The 27,984-nt window shown below is 56.0% G+C and overlaps 1 protein-coding gene across 1 annotated transcript in view; it reads left to right on the plus strand.

Moving 5' to 3' along the window:
- Positions 1 to 10,718: 10,718 nt before the first annotated feature.
- The window catches only part of RAP1GAP (RAP1 GTPase activating protein), a 48,994-nt gene continuing 31,728 nt past the window's right edge, over positions 10,719 to 27,984 (plus strand). Inside the window, exon 1 of the mRNA XM_027109853.1 lies at positions 10,719 to 10,748. The gene's annotated coding sequence lies outside the window, so the exon portion shown is untranslated. The remainder of the gene's footprint in view (positions 10,749 to 27,984) is intronic.

Genomic DNA, 27,984 nt, shown 5'->3' on the forward strand with positions numbered 1-27,984 from the left:
GTGTTAGCCAGGGTGGGAGCTGGCTGGCTGGCTTAGCAATGCAGGAGCGTTCCTGGCAGGGGAGAAGCAGAATGGAGGCTGAGTGATAGGGTGCAGGTGGGGGGCGTTAACTGAGTACTTACAGTATGCTGGGCCCTGCGCTAAGCACTTTTCATGGATCTGTCTTATTTAATCCTCGGAACAACTGTCATTAGGCCCACTGAGGCTCAGAGCGGGTAAGCAGTCTGCCCAAGGTCACCCAGCTGGTGTGTGGCTGGAGCTGAGATTTGAATTAAGGGCTGTCTGATTCCATTTTTAACCACTTTGGTGTACTGCATGCAGAATGAGATGGGGAGGGGGAGGGGGGGCCTAGTTCTGGGCAGGGGTGGGGCTGGGGCTCAAACCCTAGGGCTGCCTCACAGCTGCAGGACCTGGCCCTGAACCTCCCAGCTCCCCCTCCCTCCCTTTTCCCTTCCCCATGGCCCGTCAGTCAGTCTGTGGGGCTCAGCACCCCGGACTGAGTTGGGGGAAGAGGAGAGAATGGGGAGATTTGTTTGCAGAGGTTCCCAGGGACGTACAATCCCACAGACCCCCCTGGATTCTCCTGGCCCCCTCTGGCTGCATGAACTCCCAGCTCATGAAATCCTCAGCATCAGATCTGGAGAGGAGCCCGTGGAGATCAGCTGGTCCAACCCCCTCATTTTATAGATAATAATTATGATGATTATAGACCATGGCAGCGATTCACAAAGGGCTTTCACATCTGGGTTGCCTCCGACGTGCGCCAGAACCCTCAGGGCCGGCAGGACTCGCCTTGCCGTTGTTGTTCTCCTCACTTTGAGGCTGAGGAAACTGAGGTTCAGAGAGGTGAAGGGATGGGCCTCGGGGCACAAGCTGGACTCCAAACCCGGATATTGCTTCGCCTGAGCCCACTGCACCATCCCGTGTCCCCCGAGACTTAGAGCCCACGTGGCGTGGCTCCAGGACTGCACCCTGCCTTAGGGACAGTGTTGGGGGCGTCTCTAGGGGGCGCTGCTTCTGAGACGTCTGTGTGGGCACGAGGCAGGTGTCAGGTGAAGCTCCGGGACTCCCAGTGATGCCTGCCTTCCTCCCCTGTCATGGGAATACACCACCCCCTCCCTGCCGAGAGTGTAGACTGGGGCAGAGCTGTTTCCTAGGGGCCTCTCCACCTGCCATGCCCATGGGACCCAGGCTGCCCCCCAAATCAGACTGAGAAGGCACCTTGGAGAGCCCTCATTTTACAGAGAAGGAAACCGGGTGCCAGAGGGGTAGGGACCTGCCCACAGTCTCACGGAGCCAGCGGCAGAGCTGGGCCTAGGACCTGGGTCTCCTGACTCAGTGTATAGCTGTGCTGGCACAAGTCCAGTAACAGTACTGAGGACAGCCCCCACCTATTGGGCACCTCCTGTGTGCCGGGGCTGAGCACTTTACACTGGATCCTAAGAACAACCCTATAAGGTAAGTACTATTGTTCTCATTACCATCCCCTTATACAGATGAAGAAACTGAGGCTTTGAGAGGTTATGAAAATGGCCCAAAGTCATAAACCAGGAAGTGACAGACAGAGGTGAGAATTCAAACACAGGTCCACCTTACTCCGAACCCATGCTGATGTCAACCCCTGTATGTATTATGATAGGAATAAAATTTATTTTATCCTTTTTGCTCATAGCCAACCTAGGACATCATACGTTCATTCACTGACATTTATGGAGCGCCTTCTGTGCTGAGGGAGACCAGGGAGCTGATCTGGAGTCAGAGGCCAGGGGTTGAGGGTCAGAGATTAGACAGTGAGGTAGGGCGTCTCCAAACACTCCTAGACTCTCTGACCCCGCCAAGGATGGCTGCCCTCCCCACTTCTGTCCCCAGCCTGGCCACAGACTGTGTGTTTGCAACCTCTTTCTCTGCCCTTCCTCTTGCCCACGGTGTCTGCTGTCGCCTGATTGGCTCTTGTGAGAAACGTGGGCATGACTCAGCAGGGGCTTCTGGATTTGGTACACCACCAGGAAGACGGTACGGACAATAGCAACAGCAGCCACGACCTTGCAAGCTCTTCGTGGGCACAAGGCACCGTGCTCAGTCCTCTCTCTGTGTGCATCACCTTGTTTGACGCTCACCATCACCTTGTGAGCCAAGAGCTGGTATACCTCCATTTTCCAGATGTGGAAACTGAGGCTTAGAGCCCCACGGCTCAGGACTGGGCTGGAACCCAGCTCTCTCCAGCTCTGAGGCCTGTGCCCTTACCCCTGACTCACACTGCCCTGCTCTGTGTCCAGGCTCTGTGCCCAGGCTGTGTGTTTGTGCATTTAGAAGCCTGGTTCCTGGAAGGCAGGCTTCAGCCGAGCAGCAAATATTTGTTGAGCACCTACTGTGTGCCTTGGGGAAGTGCTTTGCGAGACTAAAGCTTATGAGGATGGGGAGATAGCACCCAAGTCTTGAGGCAGAGGCTCTTAGGCTTCCAGGGGTGTCAGGGCAGGGCAGCGTGTGCTGTTTGAAGGGCTTTCTTCTTGCAGGAGTGTCCCTGAGAGTGACTCAGAGCTGAGTTACCTTAGGGGGTCTTCCCTGGCCCTTGGGCAAGCCACTTAGTCTCTCAAAAGGCCTCTGTTTCCTGGTCTGTGAACAGGGATGATAATAGCACGTAGTTTACAGGGTGGTCAGGAGGACTGAACCAACGAGAGCGCTTGGTACAGGGCCCCGGGGACTCGTAGCTGCTCTTACTGAGCTGGGGTGCGTGTATGATGGAGGATGAGGTCTTGAGGGGGCGGCAGGAGAGCTGGATCTGCACTATTTGCAAACCTCAGTTTCTCCATCCATCACGGCTGACACACAGCTCTTGTGTAATCTGCCTCAGGGGGCTGTTGTGGAGATCAGCGAGGTCCCAGGGCACGTAGGTGCACCTCCATGGTCTGCACACCGAGGGATCGGTTCCCGGGGGAGAGGGGACGGCGGGAACACGGTGGGCGGCGGCACAGGTGCCACCATTGTAGCGCGCAGGTGTGTCATTGTGGGCCGGGAGAGGCGCTGCAGTTCGCGCCGGGGATTAGGGAAAAGGCACGTTCGGGAGGCCTCCTTCGCTCAAGGTGGGGGAGTGAGGAGTGCGGGGGGCGGGGGTAACCGGAGCGCGGCCGGGAATGCAGGGCGCTTCCTCGGGTCCCAGCCCTCCCCAGAAGAGACGCCCGGGGCGCTGTCCCTGGTCCTGGAGCCCGCCCGGCCCTAGCCCTGCAGTTCCCGTGGTGACCAGCTGAGGGCACCCGGGACCGCGGCGGACTCCTCAGGCCCATTTCAGAACACATGTTTAAAGAGCGTTCTTTATTCTCATGTAGTGGGGTTCCCGGATAATAAGCCTACCCACACACACAATTTAAAAAACCAAACGACACACTGCCCTAAGAGAAGTAAGAGCCCTCACTTCCACAGATAAATAGTCTGGCACGATCACACCACAGGACCTAATGAAGTAACCAAACGCTTGCCCCTGTTTGTATATTAAAAAAATTTAGATTTAAGGGTAGAAAAATCTTATCGTGGTACCTGACTTTAGTTCAGAATGGCTCCAGTAGCTACATCTTTTGAAGACTCAGTCTGTATCAAGCCATACTAAAAAGTCCTCATATGTAAACCAGAGTTAAGTTGTAGGATGGGATAAACAGGCCTTTCCCCAACGTGAATATCTGGGGGGATATTTGATGCACAGCAGGTCTCCTGGCATAGCTTTCCTGGCCTCCACCCACTGAGTGACAGCGGTGACCCCCAGTAACTGCAGAGGACCAAAACCACCCTCGCGTATTTCCCTAATGCCCTTCAGGGGGCAGAGCCGTCCCCGTTGAGAACCATTGCCAAGGTGGGGGCCTTGGCTGGGTGAAGAGGGGTTCACAGCATCCCTGACTGGCTGAGTGGGAGCGTGGCACCTTAAGGAACTGTCGGGGCATCCCATCCCCCATCTTACAGATGGACCAGTAGAGGCCCAAAGCAGGAAGAGATTGTGCTAGGAAAACACAATGAGTGACCAGCTGAGCTGGGAGCCGCAACCCAGATCTCCTGTCCCCCCGGTACGGGGCTCAGTCCGCCCAGCTGCCCCGGGTGGAGCTCTGGGCGTAACTAGTCTCCCTTCCAGTTCAACTTACCTGCTTCTGAAAATGGGCAGGGAGTGCCATGCCCTTAGCAGGGGGGCAGGAGAGGGAGGCTGGCTGGATTCCAGCCTATAATGTGTGAGAGGATCTTGGCTTCCCCTCTCCTTGGGGATGTAGCAGTTGCACACCACTAGAGCCCTACCTTTATTTCTTCCCAATAGTTGGCTGAGCGCTGTGTGTGTGTGTGATGTGTGTGTGCACGTGTGTCTGTGTGTATATTTTGTGTGAACATAATGTGATCTGTGTGGGCCTGTGATTTCTGTGTATGAATCTGTTGTCATTGGTGTGTATTCACATGTGTGTACAAACCCAGCCACAGTCAGTAGGTGAGCGCTCACCGATTTGGGACCTGTGGGTGTGAGTTTGATTTGACCTTAGCATGCGTGTGTGCCTGTGGGTTTGTAAGTGTGGGGCTGGTGTTCATGTGAGCACGTCTGCATGCATTTGACCTTGATATGATCGCTGTAGGCATTAGTTAGATGGATCTGTGCACAGTACAAGGACAAGTGCACGTGTGACCTGGTGAAGTTTCTGTGCAGGTGCGCACACAGGTCCACTACAGACTGTCTTGTTCATCCTCTACCCCTAGTCCCTGAAGAGTGTCAGACACACAGTAGGTTTCTGAATAGGCAGAGGTCTCAGGAACTCGTTGAATGGGATGGCAGTCTCAGAGTCAGGATGGCTGGTTCATTAACTTCACTGGGCAGCCACTTGGGGAGACGGTGTGAGCCAAGCCACACCCACTCCTCCCTCCTTTCCCAGGGCCTAGGGACCCTCCAGGAGACTCCTTTTCCAGGAGCTCAGGGTTTGCAGCATCTTGGGATTGGGTGGGTGTGGCTTGGCTAGAAAGGTCATGAGCTAAGGACAATGATGCTTCGAACCTATGAAATTCTCATTTTTCCGTGATTCAGTCTCTAACCCAGCAAAGTAAAAGTGGGTGTTTTAACAGATGAGCAAGCTGAGGCCCAGAGAGGAAAACTGGTTAACACCGGAGGCTGCCTGGCCAGGCAGGAAGCCCGGGATTGCCCTGCCTCCTGCCCAGGATGCCCCCAGCAGATATCGTGGTTGGGAATGACAGGGGGGAGGGAGAACAGGGGAGGTTGCTGGGGACCCTAGCAAGAATTGACCCCACCAGTCCCATCTGGAGCCCAGACCTGAGATCTTCCCAGGAGCCTGCCCCTCCCTGTGCCCTTACATTTCCATGCTGAGGGTTGGGAAGTGGGAGCTGGAGGCAGGTGGGTGGAACTCCCAGAGTTCAACCCAGGGTGAACTTGGAAAGGGAGCTCTGCAACCCTCCACCCCTGCATCCTTCCCTCCTCCTTCACACAGTCTGGCACCTGTTTGAGCAACTCTGGTGCAAATCTAGGAGGGCTAGAAGGGAGGCTTCCTCCTAGAGGGAGGGCCTGGACCCTGGAGGGCAGCCTGGCTCTGGTTTCTAGGGGAGAGGCTGCAGGGAAAGGAAGAAGGGAGCTCTGTCCCACCCCAAAGACGGTAGTGGCTTCCCAGTGCCAGTCGGCAAGCACCGGTTCTGTACTGCCTAGAGAGTGTTGAGCTCCCTGTCACAGCGGCCAGTGGAGGCTGGACGTCTGGGGACTGTTAAATACGATACAGCGAGGAAATGTCAGAGCCTGGCCTGGCACCTCCGCCCTTACTGCCCCACCTCTGTGTGTGTCTGTGTGTCTGTCTTGGAGGTTGTTTCATGTGGCCACACATAGAGCTGCCCCCTTCTTTCCAACAGCTGCCTATACCGCATGGTGCACTTGAACTTTGATCTATTTATCTGGATGGCTGTTAGTTTGTTTTGGAACTCTTACTAATAAATCTTTGCTAACTCAAAAAAAAAAAATGGTGAGTTCATGTAGTTCGGCCTAATACAAATGATGCTGCAGCAAGTGTTTTATTGAACAAACTCATGCGATTCAAATACTATTCTCAATGCTTTGTAAGTATTAAATTAGTTAATCCTTGGCAAAACCCTTTGAAGTAGGTACTTTTATATTCCTCATCAACCCTATTTTGCAGATGAAGAAATTGAGGCACAGAAAGGTTAAGTGACTTGCCTAAGGTCACACAGCCGACAAGTGGGAGAGCTGGGAGTTGAACCCTGAGAGGGGTCACAAGAATGAGGATATAAGCACTTGCCTTCCTGTCTCTTGTCCTTGGCCATTTATGTTGAGACTCACCTGTGGTGACATAGAGGGTAAATTCTCAGAAGTGGTTTTGCAGGTTCAGAAGGTGCATGTAAATTCTGCTCTTGCTGGCGGGACCAGGAGCTGGCCTGGGAGTGTCCTGAGTGTCGCCGGCTGAGGGACTGTGACACCCACCCCCACCCCACCCCCAGCTCTTGCCAGTGAGGCAGCTGCAGCTGGTCAGAGCCCAAGAGTCCGGAGCCCACACTGGGCTCTTTGTCTTCGGTGGGAACCCTGCAGCCCCCATGGCCCCTCTCAAGGGCCCACTGTCCCAGCACCAGCAGGGCCTCCCGGGGGCCAGGCCCGGCTGGGAAACTTGGCACATCAGAGGCCTCTTGGCCACCCTGCCAAGTGGACATGCAGAGCCCACTCAGGAATCATTCCCACTGAAAAGAGAGCGGCGAGGCTGAGGGAAATGTCCAGGTGGGTGCACCACCCTGGATGGGGCTGGAGTCCTGGGTCGCAGCCCTGACACTGTGCACACCCCTTATGACCCAGGCCCAGTTCCCGGGTCCTTGCCTCCACCCCAGCTCTCTGGGTGCCCCTGCTGCTGCTACCACTTAGGAAGGAAAGACTTTCTCCCTCTTTGGGCCAATCTCAGTGCTCCTAGGGTTTGCCCCTCGGGAGCCCTACCAGACTGCCCTGTGAGGAGTGGGCTTCCCACACTGCCCCGGAATCTGCCACCCTGCCCGGAGCAGAAGGAGCCCAGCCCTGGCTCCAGAGCACCCTGCCAAGAGAGAGCCAGACCCTCCTCTGAGAACCAAACCAAGGGAGTGGTTCTAGGGCTGCGAAAATCATGCTGGCCCTGCCCAGGCTCTGAACTCCGCAAGGGGCTCTTGAGGGCTCCTCCACCCACCAGAATGTGTGGAGAGGAGAAGGGGTCCCGGGTGGGGCAGAGAGAGGGGCTGGCGGGGGGTGGAAATCCACCAAGACAGGAATATTTGCTGTGAGCCAAGGTCTCAGTTTCTTCACATCTGAAATTAGGAGTCTGCTGTGCCCCCCATCCCCCACCTGGGTGAGGCAAACTGTGGAGGCTGGTACCCAGACCAGCCATGTCCCAGGGGAAGATGGAGCTCACTGAGCCCTGGCTCAGGGCCCAGGCGGAACAGCTCCTGAGAGGCTTCTGAAGAATCCCTGCCACCCTGTCGTTGTGCCCTTGGGTGTCCCTTCTCCCTCGTCCCCCCACTGCATCTGTTCCCTGCAGTCCCTCTAAACAGAAAACCCCATAGAAAACCTCAGGTTTCTATGAAGGCCTCCCTGGGTGCAGGGGGTGGGGGCAGAGTGGGTGTTCTGGGAGGGGTGGGTGAGTCCTGGGGACAGGGGCAGTGTCCCCCGTCTCCTGACACACCTTTACTTGGGTCAGGAGAGACTGTGAGTTCTGGGTGAGTTGGGTGCAGAGGAGGGCCTCAGAGTGTTTGTTGAGTGAATGTGTGAACGGCTCTAGAACTTCGAGCCCAGTTTCCCTCCGAAGGGAAGGTTGCTGAGGAACCCAGGATGGATGATTTTCAAGAAGAGGTTGGGGCATCTCCATTCCCCCTCTTCCTCTTCACCTGGGCAAAGAAGGGCTCCTGGGAGTGGGGGATGAGAGTGGGCAATTCCTTCCTTCACTCTTTCAAGAGCAGAGCTTCGACCCACAGTGCGGGACTCTCCTAGCTGACACTTATTTAGCATTTACTGTGTCAGGCCTGGGCAGAGCGCTCCACACACATTAACTCACCACAAGGGCCCCGCGGGATTCGTCCTATTTTACAGATGAGAAATTCGAGGTACAATGCAGACCATTTTGACCCTGGATTCCAAATTCTGGACCCGGCTCACTATGAGCTTCCCCTTCGTGATGACAGGGGGACAAATCCGCCGACAGAACCGGAAGGCTCTAGGGGGGATGGAAGAGGGTGTCGCCTCCAGAAGAGGGTCTGCAGCCCGGTACGCCCTGGTCTGGGGGTGGAGGGTTGGCCTTGTCCTAACCTCTCCCCGACCCCCGCTACCGCCGAGGCCCCGCGCGGCCCTCCCGCCTCCCCGCCCCGAGGTCCCAGCTCGGAAAGTCCAGCAAATCCCCTGCCCCCGGCCCGAGGGCGGCGCGAACAAGCGGCCCTTTCTGCGCGCGGCTGCCGACAGCTGGACCGCAGCCCGCGGGGGCGCGGACAATCCCGGGGCTTGTGGCCGGGGGCGGGGCGGCCCGGGTTGCCAAGGTGACCCGGGCGCGGGGAGGCGGCTCCGGCTCGGCGCGGGCCGGACGGGTGGCGCGGGCGGTGGCAAGCACCATGAGCGGCCGGAAGCGCAGCTTCACCTTCGGGGCCTACGGAGGGTAGGTGCGCCGGGCGGGGGCGCTCGTGCGCGCGCGGGGGTGCGCGGGGAAGGGCGGGGGGCGGGGGACGCGCGCGCCCGCGGGTGTCTGCCTTGGTTTCTGTAGTTGTGAATTTGTGCTTAGGTGTGAGGTGAGCGGTTTGATGTCAGTACGTAACTCGTAGGACTGGGAAGTCTGCGTGTGCGTGTGTGTGTGTTCCGATTGGGTGCCCCTGTGCACGCGTGGGGACGCGAGTGGCCGCGGGCATTTCTGTGTTTGTGTCTAAGTGTGTGACAGTGTTTATGTGTATGACTGTGTGTGGACCGGCAGGTGGGCCTGTGTGTGTGCACTCCTGGGTGCACGTATAGGTCGTGGGGGTGGGAAAAGGCAGGTCAAGGGGAGGCCCTGCAGGGGCCCTGACTTGGGCTCTGAAGCTGCTGGGCCCCAGCAGTGAGGCTTTGGAGGAAGGGAACCTAGAAGCCATTAGGAGGCCCCCGCCCACCTCCACCCCTGGGTACCTCGCTGCCCCTATCTCAGGCTGCCTGGCTCTCAGGAACCCCCTCCTCCCAGGGCTGCTGGCTGCCTGGACCTGGAGACCTGTGGAGGCGGGGGGAGTCAGTGGTGTCTGGTCCATCTTGGGGTCACTGTTCCTCCTGACCCCAAATGCCCACCCCAGAGGAGTGCAGAGGTGGGCTGGGAGGATCCTTGCCTTCAGCAGAGGTTTGGTAAATTGGAAGGAAGACTGGGTAGACAGACTGGCCAGAACCCCTTCCCTGGCTGGCCAAGCAGTTGCATAACCTTCACCAGGCCCTGCCTCCCTGTGGTCAGAGGGACACACGGGACCCACCTTTTGGGTGCAGAGCATTTGGGGCTCACACTGTAACACTGCAGAATATGTGCTCTTTGATCTGAGGGGATTGTGTCCAAGGTACTCCCCTCTCTGGACACCCAACCTCCAAGGGGACCCCGCAGAGGGGCTGGGTGGGGTGGGAGACAAGAGGGCTGCCCTCCCTGCCTGGGGCCCTGCTAGCCATCAGGTGATGGTCCTGGGTTGAGCCCTGAGCCTCCCGGTCAGCTGACACCGAGAGGCAGCCGGGCAGTGGGGCTGCATTCTGTTGTGTGACCTTGGGCGAGTCCTGGCCTCTCTGGCCTCACTTTCCCCATCTGCAGAGTCCGCATTAGCTGATCCCTGGGAGACCCCAGCCCTGCCTCCCCAGAAGATGTCTCCTTAGCTGGCGGAATCCGGTTTGGGGCCCCTTTCCGGTTCTCCTCTGGCCTCTGACCAGGAGGCAGGAGTTGTTTGTTGTCCCAACAGCTGCTGAGCCCCTCGGCCCCCAGCTGGGCTGGACGCTGGAGCCCTCCCCTATCTCAAGGTGCCCTCAGAGGGCAATGGGGGGAGCCTCTGGGAGGGGGCGCTGCCTATACACCCTCTCTAATGCTGGACCTGGAGAGAGTGGGGGAGACGAGGCCAGCGGGTGGCCCCTGAGCTCTGTGGGCTTGAGGTCTTCCTCTGGTTCTGCTCTGGGTTGGGGGTGGGTAAGGAGAGGAAGCCCCCCATGGGTCTCCTGCGCCCAGATTCCCAGGCGTTTGTCCCCTGGGTGGATGTGAGTGAGCTCCAGCTCCGGGATCGAGGCAGGCCACTGGGGAAGTAGAGGGGGGTGTTCTTCCTGCCCACCTTTACAAATACCCACACCCTTCAGTCCCGTCTGGAAACACTCTAAGTTGGTCCAGCCACACCCCTACATCCTTGCTCTGATCCCAAACTGCTGTAGTCACTGTCCCACCCCACCTGTTCCAGGACATCCCATGCTGAACCCCACCCCTGCTGCCACCCCATAGCCTGGTCCTGGGCCCCTGCTCCCCCGTCCCCAATCCTGTCTCTCTTCCTTTCTTCTTCACCCCACAACTTCACATGTCCCTAAACTGACATTAGGGCCCCTGCAGCCTATGGGGGATGGTGACAGTGCGTCAGGCACCTTAGAAGCAATACCTCCTCTAGGCCCCTCTGCAAGGGCGGTGGTGAGTTAGGATTGGCCTGATGTGCTGGGCGAGGCCTGGTAAGAGGGTCTGCCCCCCTCACCTGCTGTCCCTCTTGCTGTGTTTCAGGGTGGACAAGTCCTTCACCCCTCACCGGAGTGCGTGGTGAGTACTGAGGGGCTCTCGGGAGGGGCTGGGCTGCTTGGCCGAACTTTAGAGACACTCCCAAACCATTACTGCCCCCTGTAATGCCAGGCCAGACCCCACCAACCCTCCACCCATCCTCTGCAGGCCTTGGAGTGGGCAGACCCTCTTACCAGCTCTGTCCCATCACCACAGTTCTTTCTAGAGCTCTGCCTTGGAGTCAGGCAAATCAGGTTAAATCTCAGCTCTGCCATTGCCTGTGTGACCTTCAGCAATTCACTCACCTCTGTGAACTTCAGAGCTCTAATCTGTGAAATGGGGACTAAAATGCCTATTTAGCAGAGCGAAAGCTGTACCCAAAAAAAAAAGCAAAACAGGGCCTGGCAGAGTGTAGGCCACCAGTGAAAGGGTTTCCTTCCTTTCCTCTATTCTTTCCCATCTCATGGTGTCTCCTGGCCACTGACCCCCAAACCCTCTACTTCCACTCCATACATAGCCTTCAGGACGCCCTCCTCCAGCCCATTTCCTGTGTCTGAGGCTGCCTCTCTCTGGAGGAGGAAGTGTCTGCAGCTTCCCCAACACTGTGAGTAGTGGGTGGAGGTGCAGCCTCACCTCGGGATTCACACCCCCCAGCCCGATGCCCCAGCAGGCGGGTGCCTCCCGGCTTCCCTGGCACCGGCATCACTTGGGTCCGGCTGGCTGCTCCTGCTGCCACTTTAACTCCAGCAGGAAAGCCCCCAACTGCTCTGGCTTCTGCTTTCTGCCCCTGCTGAGGGCTTCCTGGGGTCCCCAGGCCCTGCAGTGCCCCCCAGCTGCTGGATGACTCCTATCTGGCACCATTGCCTTACCTGCTGCCAAGAGCTCCCTAGGAAGCCACACCTGGGGCAGGAGGCAAACGGGGTGCCCAGGCTGAGCTCCAGGGCCTGCCCTTTTATTTTCCTCTGATGCTCTCTGTGCCACCTGGAGCCAGTTACTCTCCCTCTCTGGGTTTTGTCTCCTGCTGCTGTGCCTCTGCTACGTGCAAAGCCAGTTTGAGTCTCTACCATGTGCAAGGCCATATGCCAAGCCCAGCGCAGGGGTAGGGCGAGGAGAGATACAGATGGAGGTGAGAAAAGTGCCCTTTCTGTCAAGGAGTTCAATAATAGTATCCCAACAACTGCCATTTGTCAAGAACCTGCTGTGCACTGGGTACTGTTAGGTGCTTGAATTGCATCATCTCACGTAATCTTTCCCACATCGCTGAGTCAGGGACTACTAGCCTTAACTACAGATGAGAAGAATGGTGCATGGAAGGGGTAAGTGACTTGCCCGGGTTCACACAGCTAGTCAGTGGCAGAGCTGGGATTTGAATCTTGATCTTCCAGGCTCTGTGCAGAGCCCAGAGTCTCACTCACTCCGTCCCAGGGCCTCCAGGCCACAGGGCAGATCTGACAGATGCACCTGAGGGAAGACTTGAAGATGGAGGAGGACTCAGAAGGATGGAGGAGTGACTCAGAAAGCCCACTCTAGGGAGCCTTGAATGAAGAGTCAAAGAGACGAGGGTCTAGGACTAATAGTAACTAACCACTGTGCGACTTTGGGCAAGTCCCTTCCCCTCTCTGGGCCTCAGTTGACACATTTACAAAATAAGGTTCTGGGATGACCAGGACTTGCCCATCACCCACAATGCCTTGCCCCACGCCCTCCTTGCTGGAGCTGCTGTCCTTGGTGCTAGCCCCTAGGCCCTCTCTTCCCTCATCCCCAAGCCAATTGCTTAGCCCCCAGCCTGTGCCTGGCATCTAGGTAGTGCCCTGTAAGTGGGTGGTCACTTTGACTATCGGTTATGATCTTCTGGCATTCAAGGCCTGTCTCCACCTCACCTTCCAGGCTGGCACTCACTTCTCCCATGCCCTGCATTTCCGATCAATGGGAATATGGTCCCCATGAGCACCACCTCCAGGCTTTGGCTCACATTGTCCCCTCCTCTCGACCTGCCCTCCCCTCCCATTTCCACAAGCCCTCACCACACCTGCAGCCCATCTTTATCACCATTTGTTGAGTGTTTGCTTTCCTGATCCCCACACCTCCTCTTTTTCTCCTTGAATGCCGTTTCTGCTGCTTACCATGCTTGTAGAGCACACAGTAGAGCTTACTCCTAGTGCAGTGGAAAGGCCATGGCCTTTGGAGTCTGACAGACATTGATTTGAATCTGCCTCTGTCACACACTAGTGGTGTGACCTTGGGCAGGTCACTTCCCCTCTCTGAGCCCCATTTGGTGCTCAATGGTATTTAATGAATTGGATCTTTCAGCGAGTTAACCTCAGTTGAGTTGAACGAATCCACACAAGAGTGTGGTGTGAGGCAGGGTCTGAGGTCCTTGAAAGCAGAGGTTGCTTGAGTTACTTTTGACTTAGGCCCACTTTCCAGCATGAGTCCCATAAGAGCTGGGCTGTACTCTTCTCATCTCTCCATCCTCCACACAGTCTTGCCCAGCTGCCCAAACCCAGTAAATGCTTAATGAATGTTTGTGGGATTGAATTGAATGTGTCCAGAGGGTGGAAGAGGTGAAACCTTGTCAGGTAGACTGAGAGGGGGTGTGGTTTTCACCACGTATTTTTTTTTTTTTGCGGTACGCGGGCCTCTCACTGTTGTGGCCTCTCGCGTTGCGGAGCACAGGCTCCGGACGCGCAGGCTCAGCGGCCATGGCTCACGGGCCCAGCCGCTCCGCGGCATGTGGGATCTTGCCAGACCAGGGCACGAACCCGCGTCCCCTGCATCGGCAGGCGGACTCTCAACCACTGCGCCACCTGGAAAGCCCTCACCGTGTATTTTTAAAAAGGATTAAGAGGTAGGGGCTTGGATCAAGGGAGCAGTGAGGCCTGGTAGAGACCAGACGTGATCATGGCTGGATTCCCCTACCCCCTGCCTCTCATCAGCAGATTATCTACAGTGAAAGAACACAGAACAAGTGTGCAAATGCCAAGGAATGAGGCCCAGTAGGGGGATTAGGAGCCAGTGGGATAGTGGGTGACTCTGGTTCCGCAGCCCTAATGGACATTACGGTGGATTCAAATGGTGGGGGGAGGAGGGAGGTGGAACAGTGTCAGAGTGGGGGAATGGCTAGGTGGAGTTGTGCAGGGAAGGTGGGTTCTGGAAATACCCTGGGAAGAGGAGGTTCAGCTTTGACCTTAAAGCTGGGCCCCTGGGAGGAGGAGCAGGACCTGGCAAGGACTCAGTGCCAGTGCCTGCTGGGCATTTTACTGTGGTGACCTCATTAAGTCATGATGACAGTCCTGAAAGTTGGCCTTAGTGTCCCCTTTATAGAGGCCAAAACCAAGACTGAGCACGTTGAAGACTCTGGCCCAAAGTTGCACAGCTGGCAAAGGCTGGATTTGAATCCAGCTTTTCCTCCTGCCAGGGAAGGGTCCTTGGCCAGAGACAAGGAAGCCACAGGAATGAGAAAAATCCTGGTTATGCGGTGAGAGAGGAGGACGAGGAGAGTGAGATAATCCTGGAACACCTCCAAAGCAGAGGGCACTGCCCAGCCCCCTGTGTCCCACCGGGAGGGCCTCTCTGGTCACTGAGATATTTCCCCGTGATAGTAATGGTACCAGTTGCTCCCATATATGAAACATTTCCCCGGTCTCAGGCCCTGGGCTGAGAACTTCATTTAAATTATTTCATTCCATCCTCATACCAGCTTTACAAAGTAGAGACTATTACTATCTGTCTCCCATTTTACAGATGAGGAAACTGAGGCTCAGAGAGGGGACCTGGCTGGCCCAGGGGAACACAGTCCGTGCGTGGTGAACAAGACTGGCAGCAGGGTCAGCCTGAGCCTGTACCTTTAGCTCCAGCTCTCCTGGAGGCTGCCTGTGCTGACTGGGGGTCTTGGGTGGGCAGCCCCTGTCAGGTGGTTCCTTTCTGTAATCACTGAGCCGGAGGCCCTGGGCGGCGGAGGGAGCCTGTGTGCTGCTGCAGGAAGCATGAGGCTGGCCTCATTAGTGGTTCTGAAATGCCAGGCGGGCACAGCCTGCTGGGCCTCCTTTTCTATTATGCATCTGGTGGGCAGGACCCCGGTGGGCAGCTGGCAGAGCACAGGACAGGGGAGCTAGCTACCACTTCTTGAGCCCACACCTGCCACCACACCTCTGAGCAGGGATCCCCCAGGGCGAACGCCAGGGCAGCTCCTGCCTCATTCCCCCAGCCCAGCCTGGGTGAGGGGGTTCCACAGGGGACAGGAGCGTGGATGCTGGTGCCCAGCTCATTAGTCTGCCTGTCTCAGCAGCTACTTCTGAGAGAGGCTGGGACCTTGATTGAGCTGAGAGTCATTTGGGACTAGGGTGGGCAGAGGCAGGCTGCTATAGAGTCTTAGGTGCACAGGCTCCTGGCTGCACAGCACCTCGGAGCGACGGTAGTCTTGGTCACTTATTCATCATTCATTCAGCTATAAGGAACTACCGAACACCTACTGTAAGCCAGACACAGTTCTAGGGACTGCAGATTCAGTGGAGAACGAGACAGGCGCAGTCCCTATCTTCAGAGAGATTGATTTGGTCAGTTCTTCACCTCTGAACCTCAGTTTCCTCATGTGTAAAACAGGGAGTAGGGGAGACAGTCTATAAATAGACGCCCCCCCAAAATAGCAAAAGACAGACTCTGATGGTTGCTAGCAAGAGCTGACCCTTACTTGGAGCTTAGCCAGCATGCTGTGTTCCAAAGCCCTTTCCATATATTGATGAATTGAATCCTCACAACCCCATGAGGCAGGTACTGTCATTACTCCTGGTTTAGGGCTGAGGAAACTGAGGCATAGAGAAGCCAAGTAACTTATTCAAGGTCTCTTGGCCAGGCTGAGATTTGAACACAAGCAGCTGGGCTCCAGCTTGTGCATCACCCTGTACTGTGAAGCTGTGGGCTGAGGGATGGAGTCATGGAAGGCTTTTCCGAGGAGGTGGCATTTGAACCAAAATCTGGAGAATGAGAAGAGCCACTTGAGAAAGCAGCAGATGCAAAGGCCCTGAGGCAGGAGTGAGTTTGGTGTGTCCTCAGAACAGGAAGGAGGCTGGTGTGGCTGAAGAGATGTGGGAGAGTGAAGCCAGGGGTGGATTTAGAAAGGGGGAGGGGCCAGACTGAGAGTCTCGCAGGCAGAGTAGGAGTCTGGCTACAACATCAGTGACTGACATGCAGAACCACAGAGTCTCAGACTCTTGGCTTTGTGAAATCTTAGAATCAGAGAATTTGGGCCTCCTAGAATCTTTGGAGATGGAAGAAATGTTTGAGGCACCCTCCTATGGCCTCCCACTAAACAAGGAACCCTCCCTTGGTTCACAACCCTTTGAATATTGGAAGAAGACTGTGGGGGGCCCCTGAGGAGATCGTACCTTTTTTTCAGTGGCTTTGTAGCCCTCCTGAAGCTCATCGTCCCTGGCTGAGACCATCATGACCTCTTGGCAGCTCCTTGACTAGCCTTTGTCGCTCACTCCTAGTGATGGGGGGCTCACTACCCTTGAAGTATCCCATTCCATTCCTGAGCAACTCAGATGGATTTCAAAATTCTTCCTTACTTCAAACCAGCTGCCTGAGCTAGATGCACCTTCTGGGTGTCCCATCCCTGACAGTGGCCCTTTAGTGAGACAAGGATGGGGATTTTATATCCCCAGGTCCACTCTTTCTTGTCTAAACAGTCACTCATCTTAGCCCACCCTCCTTTACATCCTCTATTTAGCTCAGTTTGTGCAGGCCTCGAAGCCCCCTTAGTTGTGCCTCTCTGCCTTCCTAGGGCCAGACAATGCCCACTCCTGGGGAAGGCCACTTCTTGGGCAGGGGGGATGCCTAGGAGAGACTCCAGACCAGAGAGGCCCCCTCTTCCAGGAAAGAGGCCTCCCTAACTTGAGGAGATAAGAGAAAGTCTCCTTCAGATGGGTTTTGGTCCTGGGTCTGCCGCTATGTTTCTGTGTGACCTTGGGAAGTGAATCCCCGTCTTTGGGCAGTTTCCCCATGCCCACCTTCGGCACAATCAAGAGGCAGAGATGGGGGACTTCCTTGGCAGTCCAGTGGTTAAGACTCCGCGCTTCCACTTCAGGGAGCATGGGTTCGATCCCTAGTCAGGGAATTAAGATCCTGCTTGCTGCGAGGTGTGGTCAAGAAAACGGGAGGCAGAATGGTCCTGGAGGGCACTTGCAGCTCTAAGTTTCCCAGTCTGGTTGGCCCTGCTTGCCTCTACATCCTGGCAACGCTCAGGCTTAGGTCCCTTTGTTTGGGAGGTGCAAAGAAAGATGGGGGTTCTGTTTTCAGGCAGATCTGAGTCCAGATACCAACTTCAACTTTTCTTACTTGCTGTGTGGCCTTGCCCAAGCTACTTTTGCCTCTCTGAACCTCAGATTGCTCATGACAATAAGAACCAGGCTCCGTACCCCACGGGGGGCTAAGAATGAAATAAGTTCATTGTGTGCACTCAGTGGATGTTTTCCCTCTCCCTGAGCATTTGCATTTTGAGAGAAAAGACACATTAAACCAAAGAGAGACTCATTAAAATTTTAGTGCTAGAATTTTAGGCACTGTGGAGGTGGCTTATTTTAGAAGTGATTAAGGAGGGGACCTTTCTGATATCCCTAAATCCCATAAAGACTTTCCTCTGCTCAGGGTCTCTCCCAAGACAGTCATTCCTTCATTTAGCAAATTAATTCAACAAATATTTAATGTGGGAATGCCCTCCAAGGGCCAACCAGACCCCATGCTGGACACTGGGGACATGGCAATGGAGATGACAGACAAGGCCACTCGCCTCGTGGAGTTCAAGGGCAGGGGGGAGAATAAGGAAAGAGAGCGTTCTAAGGGGGGGGGGTGATACGTGTTGATGGGGCAGATGTGGGGAGTTCTGAGAGCTCAGAGAAGGACTCCTCTCCCCTACCTGGGAATCAGGGGAGGCTTCCTGGAGGAGGTGACCCAGAAGCTGAAACTCACAAAACAAGTTGAAATGGGCCAAGTGGCAGAGTGTCTGTGCGTGTGTGGTGTGGGAGAGAGGGCCAGTGCCAAGAGAGTGTTCCAAGAAGAGGAGGTGGCAGGTCAGCAACGTGGAGGAGAAAAGCATTTGGTGGCACTTACTGGGCACAGGACGGAACTGGACCTGGCAACAGACAGTGGGAGAGGCAACCACCAGCTCATGTCCCTGTTAGCCCCACTGGGACTTCCTGTGGGTGCCCTAGAGGGTCTGAACCCCCAAGCCACGATGGGGCAGAGGCCTGCCGGGGCTGCCTGTCACCCACTGTAAGATGGGCACTCCCCACTGTAAGGGCTGCCCTGCTCTGTGCTGTCAGTCTGGGGCTGTGTACAATGGAGGATAACTTCTCTGGGTCTTATAAATTGAAGACCATAAAAGCACCTACCCTGAAGATTGTTGTGGGGATTAAGTGAGAAATACATGCCAAGGTCCAAAACCAAAGTGATGCCAGCGATCGTGGTCCCTGCCGTGTCATCCTTACAAGCTGGTCCTTGCAGTGGGGGCAGAATCGCTCAGTGTGGACTCTGCCCTCTGGAAGTTCACTGCCTGCCGGGAGGCAAGACCTGCCCACACTTGAGCATGCTCCCAGCCATGGGCACTGACCTTGACACTGGCCCTGAGAATGCTGGTTTTGCAGCCAGCCAGGTCTGCACTGAGTCCTGGCTGGGTGACCTTGGGCAGTACCTCCCTGGCTGAGCCATGGTTTCTTCCTTTGTGCAGCGGGGTTATTAGTTGTCACCACCTCAGGGTGAGAGGAGTGAGGAGGTGTTTTTAAAGGGCCAGCGCAGCCTAACAGTGCAGCTCTTTCAGACCATGGGAAGCCCCGGTAACCTGCAGAAACAGCACTCTCACTCTCTGAGGCTCATTTTCCTATCTATAAAATGGGAAGGTTAGCTACAAAACACTGTCGTGCTGGGGTTCTAGTGGAGTCTGATAGTCCCTAATCTTGACCTGGTCTGACTGATTGCTGTGTGACCCTGGGCTAGAGACTTAACCTCTCTGAACCTCAGTTTCCACACCTATAAACAGGGACAATATTCACCTCACAGGATCCTTTCAAGGATTCGTTAGCCATTTGCTTGTTGTTTTTTTGCAAATAAATTTGTTTATTTTATTTATTTATTTTTGGCTACATTGGGTCTTTGTTGCTGCCCGCAGGCTTTCTCTAGTTGCGGCGAGCGGGGGCTACTCTTCGTTGTGGTGCGCAGGCTTCTCGTTGCGGTGGCTTCTCTTGTTGCGGAGCACGGGCTCTAGGCACGCAGGCTTCAGTAGTTGTGACATGCAGGCTCAGTAGTTGTGGCTCGCAGGCTCTAGAGCGCAGGCTCAGTAGTTGTGGCGCATGGGCCTAGTTGCTCCACGGCATGTGGGATCTTCCCAGACCAGGGCTTGAACCCTTGTCCCCTGCCTTGGCAGGCAGATTCTTAACCACTGCGCCACCAGGGAAGTCCCTCGTTAGCCATTTGTTCATTCAACAAATACTTATCAAGTCCCTGCCACGTGTCGTCTAAGAATTGGGGATACAGCGGCGAACCTGAGGTGCCTGGTGTGTGGCCTCATACAGGTCACCTTCCAATGCAGGAGACAGATGCAAAACGAGCTAATGGGCAAATAAGGTGAATTCACATGGGTAGTGGGTAGTGCGTGACAGGGTGGCTGGGGAGGGGATACCCTTTGCTAAGGGTATCGGGGAGGGTCTCTCAAGGCCTGAATGGGAAGGAACTGACTGTGGGAAGTGTGATCCAAGCAGAGGGCGGAGTATGTGTAAAGGCCTTGGGGCAGGAACAAGATTCCTTCCCTTCCCCAAATCTGGAACATTCCAGATCATCTCCTGACAGCATGTGGAAGGTGGCTGAATAGGCAGGGGTGTTGGAGGCCCATCCTCTCTCAGAAGAACTGCTGCTCACGAGGCAGGCCTGGGGGAGGGGGGTGGGCAGGCATGCAAGACCAGGCTTGGGTTGGGCCTCCCGTGAGATGGGGCGTGTGGCAGAAGGCGGAGCCTCTGAGCCCGCAGGGGTGGGGCCGACTGCAGGGGTGGGGCCGACTGCAGGGCACAGGCAGGAGGCCAGCCTGGCGACCACCTGGCTGATCCCCCTGCCCAGAAGTATTCTGGGGTCTGGTGCAGAGACCCGGGGCCTATTTCAGGAGGAGTTTGGGGGAGGGGAGCAAAGGAACCTTGGCTGGCTTTCTCTCTCTCTGCAGCCAACCTGGGCCTGAGTACCAGTCATAGCGTGCTCCGGCGTTTCCCAGATCTGGCCCACCCATGGGCCAGAGGTTCTTTGAGATGCCCCCTATACACACGCACATTTTCCCTGTGCACACTCCTAGACTTGACTCTTGTCCAGGCAGCTTCGTCACGAGCATACAGCTGTATACACATTCACTCGTGTAGCATATCATAATCGGGCAGCGACTGTGTGCCAGGCCCCCAAACAGGTCGGGTCCACACTGCAGAAGCCCCGTGATCTGATAATCACACTGTGACAAGTGCAAACCCGGGACAGGCTTCTGGGAAAGCTGGTCAGGGTAGGGGCAACCTGACCCAGTCTGAGGAGGGGGCTCCAGAAAGACTGTATAAGAGTGTAGCATGTGGCTTCCCTGGTGGCGCAGTGGTTGAGAGTCTGCCTGCCGATGCAGGGTACACGGGTTTGAGCCCTGGTCTGGGAGGATCCCACATGCCGCGGAGCAACTAGGCCCGTGAGCCACAACTACTGAGCCTGCGCGTCTGGAGCCTGTGCTCCGCAGCCGCGATAGTGAGAGGCCCGCGCATCGCGATGAAGAGTGGCCCCTGCTTGCCGCAACTAGAGAAAGCCCTCACACAGAAACGAGGACCCAACACAGCCAAAGATAAATAAATAAATAAAAATTAAAAATGAATATCTGCTTATAAAAAAAAAAAGAGTGTAGCATGTAGGTGTGATGGGGGATGACGGGGGAGGGTGGAACAGGTGGAGGGTACGGTGTGTGCAAAGGCTGGGAGGTGGGACAGACGCTCAGGGCCTCGTGGGCCACGTGAGGCAGTCGAATCTCCATCCTGCACGTGGCGGGAAGCCACGGGGGGGCTTTTAGGCAGGTGGATGACGTGATAGACACAAACATGCTCGCCTACAAACCCACGCACGCCCCAGACACGAGCGTGTTTTCTCCCACCCACACTTCACGTTCCTGCCAGGCCTCCCACCTACATCCTCACCCACGGAGTTGCACACACCCTGTCGCACCAGCAGGCAGCACTGCAGAAAACCCCGTGCCGGCTCCCAGCAAAAGTGTCAGACACTCGCCCCAGCTGCTTGCTGATTTTGTGGAGCAGCGCCCTCTGATCCAGCCCTTTGCACACTCCACATTTGCACAGATGTGCACGTGCCCCCTCCCAACCACCCCCACAGTGTGCAGGATCATAACCCTCCCCTGCACATGGAAGGTGGCTCCTAGCTTGGGCAGTACTTTCATACGCGTTATCTCACTGAATTCTCCCAGCAGCCCTGCGTGGAGGAATTATCAACACCATTTTACAGCTGAGGAAACTGAGGCTCAGAGAGGTGAAGTGACTCTCCCCAGGCCACACAGCTAGAGCTTGGCCAAGTCAGGATTTGAACTCAAGTCCATCTGGCTTCTAGATCTGTCCATTGGTCCAGCCAGACTCAGGAGCACGCATCTGTGTTCCTCTCCTCTCCAGGCTTTCACTGAGAAGGCGGCAAGGAACTTAAAACGCCAGTTTCTTCCAGAAACACGTTGATCAACTTGGAAAGTTATTTAGAGCCCCAGTGCAAGTGAGGCCTTGGGGCGGTGGTTCCAGGGGTGGGGCTGGGCACCTGCCAGCCTGCTAGCCTGGGGCAGCTCGGGGCTGGGACCTGACGCCAGGAGCAGAGGCTTCATTTATTTGCATTTGCAAATGAGGCAGACAGCCTTGTCTCCGCACAGGCTGACCGTGGCTGGCCTGGCTCCCAGGACCTGACAGCTGAGGTCCCAGGGTATAGCCCCCGAGCCCAGCAGCCTGGATTGCTTCTCTCCTGCCTTCTCTCCTCCCTGCCCCTCAGAGCAGAGTGCCTTGTGTAGGAGAAAGAGCGTGGGCTTCAGAGCCAGCCAGAACGAGGGTTACAGCCCAGCTCTCTCACTGCTGCTGGGGGACCTTGGCCATGTTGTTTAACCTCCCTCTGTGTCAGCTTCTCCTTGGAATACGGAGTGAAGAGTATCTCTTTCTTAAGATGATTGAGGAAGGTAAAGGAGTCAGGTACTCAGCTGACTCAAAGGACTCAGTTCTTTTAATCTTTCTTTTTTTTTTTTCTAATGACAAAAATAATCAGTGCTCGTTGTAAAAATCCAAACAATACAGAGAAATATATCCTGTAGAAGGCAGAAGTTCCTAGTGGTCCTGTTGCCCAGAGATAACCCATGTGAACTTTTACATGTAATTTAAAATTTTTGCAAGTGAGATTTTTTGGGGGGCAGCCTGTTTTTTTTCACTTAACAGTATACCTCAAATTCCCTTTTCCGTCAGGACTAGAGACCTCCTTTGTCACCACTGCATGGTCTTCCCTGGTTTGCACATGACTTGTGTATTTAATCAGCTTCCAGGTTTCAGCTGTGGCAAACCCTGCTGCAGTGAATGTCCTCTGTTCATATATTTTTGTGCTTTTTTGTAAGTATTTCTGGGGGATAAATGCCTAGAAGTGGAGTTGCTGGGCCAAAGAGTGTGCACATTTTCATCCTTAATGGGTGTGGCAAACAAACCGGCAGAGAAGTAGCAGCAATCCATGTGTCACGGGAGACCCAGGAAAGTCCATCTCCTCGAAAGAATGGGAATTTATCCACTGCCTCTGCCTTTGACCACAGACCCTGGAGTCAAGAGGAATCGATTCCACATGTGGGAGGTGCCTGGCAGGTCATCTAGTGAACCCCCATGCTCCCATTATTCTCCCTGTTCCCATACTTTGGCATCTCCCCCCTTCATCCCTTCCTGCCTTTGCTTGACGGGGAGCTCAGTACCTTACACGGCTCTATTCATCACATTATTTCTCATGTTGGACTCTGGTCTACCTTCTCACGACTTTCACCCAGGAGACCTGCCTCAGTCCTCAGCAGCCTACAGAGGAAGGAAAAAAGGAGGAGAGAAGGGAAGGCCAGGAAATGCTCATGGTTAATATTTACATACTTTACATGTATGAACTCATTTAATCCTCACGACAACCCTTGGAGGCAGACACAGTTGTTACCCCCAAATTATAGATGAGGAAACTGAGGCTCAGAGAGATTAAGTAACTTGCCCAAGTCCCACAGCTGTTAAGTGGCAGAGCTAGGATATAAACCCAGGCAGTCTGGCTCCAGGGCCCACACCTCTGATGTTATGCTGTCTCTCCGGGCAGGAGCTTGTAATTTATTGAACAACACCTACGGTATTCTCAGCTTCTGCTCACCAGTGGCCTGGAACCCATGAGGGAGCAAACCCACTGGCTAGGAGGAAGACGGATAGATTTAACAAGGCCTCAGCACTGCAGGGTTTAGCATCTGAGCAGTGAGGCCACAGAGCAGCAGGCACAGCTAAAGAACAGTCCGGGCAGTGTCACTGGGCTTTGCTTTGAGGTGGGTGAGGCCTGGCTCTGATGCCAACGCCCAGCACCATTGTCTGGCCCAGAGCGGGCGTCAGGACGTGTGTCCTGAATGAGTGACTAAGCACAGGAATGAAGGGCACACGGGGGAGTGGGTGGGTGATGGAGTGAGTGAGTGAAGGAATGCATGGAGTTCAGCAAGGGAGACCCCCTGGGCGGCAAAGGCTGGGAAAGAACGATAAGGTTAAGGAGGGAGGCGGAGCGCGGGTGGCGCTAAGACTGAGCAGCCGATGGGTGCTGGGAAGGCCCCTGCTCACGAGCTGGGTGCTAAGGGCGGCGGCCTGTGCCGGCCCATTGGTAAGTTGTCCTGTGCCCACGTGGGCAAGGGCTAGAGCCGCTGGGTTTGGGCGTCGGGTGTGATACCATGGGCGAGTCATCAGCTCTGTCCCGGCTTCACTTTCCTTCTGTGTAGAATGGAGGTGACGAACGTTACCTGCCTTCGGTTCCTTGTGAGGCTGTAGGGAGGGTCTAGAGCAAAGGAAGTGTGTAAACTGTAAAGTGCCAGGCGGGATAAGCGGATGTTGTTATTAGGGAGCAGGGAGGCTCGGTCACCTCAGCGTCACTCCTCCCTCCTGCCCCCCGGTGCAGGGAGGGGTCAGTCCCCGGGGAGGAGGAGGGTCAGGCTTAGGCTGCTGCAGGCCTTGGGCCACCTGGGCAGGGGAGGCACTGGCGGGCAGCTGGCAGATGGGAGGCCCGGCTCCCAGGTGCTGTGCCCCGGGTGGGGGCCAGTCCCATGACCTCCTCTCGGGGCTGCCAACCTGTTGTTTGCTCAGGAGGCCGCTGCCTGGCGCAGCTCTGGGATCCGGTTGTCTCGGCGCTCAGCCAGCTCAGGGTGAGGGTGCGGTGCCCCCGAGCCCCCTTCCCGCTCCCCTCTGCCCTGCCTGGTGCCTGAGATCCTCTCCTCCTGCCCCCAGGGGGGCCCTGCCAGCTCTGCAGCTGGGCGGCTGCGAGACCCCGGCCCATCTTGCAACCTAGCTGAGCCTCTGCTTCCTTATCTCTGAAATGGTGTGAGGATGACAGCAGCCTCAGTCAGAGCTGTTGTAAGGATTACAGGACATCACAGCGCTTGGCTCGCCCCCCCCCGACCCCACCTTGTCTCCTGTGCCCTCAACACTCCCTCTTGAGTCCTGGCTGAGGTCAAAGGTGCCTGGGGAAAGGAGAGCCAGGAGCAGCCATGCCTGTGTCCCCGACGCCCCTGCTCTCGCTGCCCCTCCCCAAGGGCCCCCAGAGGGGGCCCAGGCCTAGCTTCAGAAACTTGCTCACCGGCTGCCCCTGGCCACCTTCCCTGGCACCTTGGCAAGGCCAGGGGCGAGCGGTGCCAGATGGTTGAGCTCCGGAGACAATGGGCTTCTGTGGCCCCCGGGGGGAGGGGGCAGTTCCAGGGCGGCCTGTAGCCTCTGGTTTCAGGAGTCCCCTCAGACCTGACCCCGCGGCTGGGGGGCACGGGCAGCCTCCCAAGCCCATCCAGAGGGCCCTCTCTCAGGGGACTGAAGGTTCACAGGAGTGACCCTCCGGGGCGGGACCCCTTCTCACTTTGAGGTCTGTGCCCTTTCCCCATCCCCCCGCCCCAACGTGAATCACCAGTTTGGTAGAACCGGTTGATCTCATGAAGACCAGGGAGATTCAAGGGACCCTGAGCTCTGGTGACCAGTGCTGGGCTGGCCTGGACCCCTTAGGCCCCGGTCCTGGGCTAGCCCCCGACAAATCCTTCTCAGCCTTATGTTCGTTGGTTGGCTGAGCCCCTCTTCTGCCCTCCCAACACCCCCCAGGACTGGATTCCCAACTTGTGTGTGTGCCGTTCAGCACCTGCCCGGCTACCCTGCTCCCCGTCACAGGACTCCTGCCTTGGTGGTCATGTGTCACCTGCTCTGGCCACCAGAGTTTCACCTGTTTCAATTGCATTTTAAAGCATGAATGGTTTACCGGGGAGAAAAGAAGGAAAAAGGAGCTCCCAGCAAAGGGCAAAGCCTGTGCAGAGGCTCAGCCCTGGGAAACAGCGCGTTTGGAAAGCTGCCTGCAGCCCAGCCAGGTTAGGGCAGGAAGCGGCGGTTGGGGGCGGGAGATGAGGCTGGGAGACTCAGCAGGGGTCAGACCCACCTGGGGGCCTCCGTTCAGGGCAGCTCTCTCGGAATGGCCAAAGGGCCAAGTCCTACTCGCAGGATAGCTCAGCCACCCCTCTGGTGCCCTGAAAGGGTGGGTTCTCTGGGAGAGCGGCTAATATTAATAATAATAATGGCAAACACTTCTACTGGGCTTACTTGCTTACTGTAATCCGTGGCTTAGGAGGTGGGTACATTGTCTCTCATTTTGCAGATAAAAGACAGGACCCTCCCACCAACTCTCCAGCTGGTTAACAGGTGGGAAGCAACCCAGGGAGGCATCTGGTCACCTGTCCTCCGTCTTCCCTTTCTCCCCAATCACACCTGGGTCTGACCTGCAGTTTTGCAGAGTGTGGACACCCCCCTGAGAGGCCCCCCACCCCAGCGCAGCATCTGTGGCCCTGGACCGGTGGTGGCCTGGTTCTAGTTCCTAATCTGCTCCCGCCTTGCTGGGTAACTTCAAGTTAGTTGTTTATCCTCTCTGAGCCTCAGTTTACCCTTCTGGGATAGCGACTGCCTTATCTCCCGCTCCAGTTCCGGTGAGACTTCCAGGAGTGAGCAGATAAAGAGGGCTTTTGAAAAGTAGAAAAAGCTGCACTCACGACACTGCAATTATTACTGTTACCTCAACATGGAGATAAGGGAGGGGGAGGAGGTGCAGTGACAGTTGCCAAGTTACCGGGAGCTGTCTGCAGCAGCTTCCGGCCTGGCCCATCCCACTCAGGAGCTGGGCCACTGGGTCCCTCCCCACACACCCCGCTGCACCCTTTCCCTGGAAGAGATGGGCACTCCAAGAGGGAGGGGAGCTAGGGCCAGATGGCTGGTGGCCACACACCTGCAGGGCCGGAAGGTGACCCTGGAATGTGGCTGGCCCAGACTCCAGGTGGGCTCTGGCTTTCTGTGTGACCTTGGGCAAGTCACCTCCTTTCTGGCTGCCGCCTATTCCTGTCTCCAGGTGTCCTGTACCTACAGGCAGGTGTCCAGGCCAGACAGGGCAGCATTGGAGCTGGACCTAGAGAAGATGCTTGGCGGTGGCAGCAGGAACCTGGGGCTGTGATGGGGAGGCCGCTGGGGGCTGGGTGACAGGACTGAGGGCCTGGGTTGAGAGCGGCTGTGATGCATGTAGTAGAAGAACCCTGGGCTAGAGTGCAACCCCGGCACTGCCCTTTCCCTGGAGTGACCTTGGGCTTGTCACTTAACCTCTCTCAGCCTCAGTTTTCTTATATGGAAAAAGGCTGATAATAATCCAAGCTCACAAAACTGCCATGGTGATTGAATGAGACAATGTCTATGTAAACTGTAGAGTGCTGTGCAGCTATGACTACGGTCCTGGCCAGGGGAACGGAAAAGTGGGGAGAGTTCCCCATGTCCCAGCTGCTGCGTGTGCAGGAAGAAGGCAAAGCATTTTAAGCTGAGCCAGGCCCTAGGGTCAGGAAGGTTTCCAGAGAAATGGGGAGCGGGCAGAGACTTGGGAGGCCCCTGTGTGAACGGAAGGATGGAGGTCGGGAGGAGACAAGGGTGGGATAGGAGAGAAAGAGAGATTCAAGTTCATGAGAGGGAGGAAAATAACCAAATAGGGGGAGGTCTGCGGAGACCAGAGGCAGAGGAGAGTGCATGGGAGGCTAGAAAGGTGGGGGAGAGGTGTGTGAGAGGTGAGGAAGGCTAAGACGAGGAAGAGGAGGCATCAGGAGGGGAGGGGGGAGGGAGGGAGGCAAGAACCTGAGTTTATTCATTTCTTCAGAAGCCCTGATTGAGCAGCTACTATTTTCTAAGAGATAATAGTGTAACATTAGGGCAGCGTCTAGATCCGACGGCTGGAGGTTCAAAGCCTCTGTATTTCACTATCAGCGTGACCTTGGACACATTGCTTAACCTCTGTGTCTTAGTTCCCTCCTCTGAAACAGAATTAAATGAGGTAATACAAGTGAAGCCATTCGCTCAGGGTCTGCACGCGGTACGTCCTGCATCAGGGTTGGCTGCCCTTGCTGTTGTTACTGTTATTATTATTATTTTTTTTTTTTGAGGTACGCGGGCCTCTCACTGCCGTGGCCTCTCCCGTTGCGGAGCACAGGCTCCGGACGCCCAGGCTCAGCGGCCATGCTCACAGGCCCAGCCGCTCCGCGGCATGTGGGATCCTCCCTGACCGGGACACGAACCCGGTCTGCATCGGCAGGCAGACTCTCAACCACTGTGCCACCAGGGAAGCCCAGTTACTGTTATTATTACTTCCCTGATGTGACGTGCTGGGTCCACAGGGCTGGCTGCCCATGCTCTGAAGTTCAGATCTTTGGCTCTGGAGTGACAAACCTGGGCTCAAATGCCTGCTCTGCCTCATTAACCGTGCGACCTTGGGCAAGTTAATATACCTTTCTGAGCCTCAGTTTCCTCGTGTGTAAAGCAGGTAGATTTTGAGCACCTGCCTCACTGGGGCGCTGTGAGGATTAAGAAAACTCATGGAAGGCACAGGGAGGCTGTGGCTTTTGTCATTATTGTCCTTCTATCCCTGCAGAGCTGGGATGGATTGGGGCAGGCAGGACCCAGGGCCTCCGATTTCTGCGCTATTCTCATCCTGG

Source organism: Aethalodelphis obliquidens, unplaced genomic scaffold (assembly GCF_003676395.1).
Source record: "Aethalodelphis obliquidens isolate GAN/ISIS:26980383/991018 unplaced genomic scaffold, ASM367639v1 scaffold9, whole genome shotgun sequence".
NCBI lineage: Eukaryota > Metazoa > Chordata > Mammalia > Artiodactyla > Delphinidae > Aethalodelphis > Aethalodelphis obliquidens.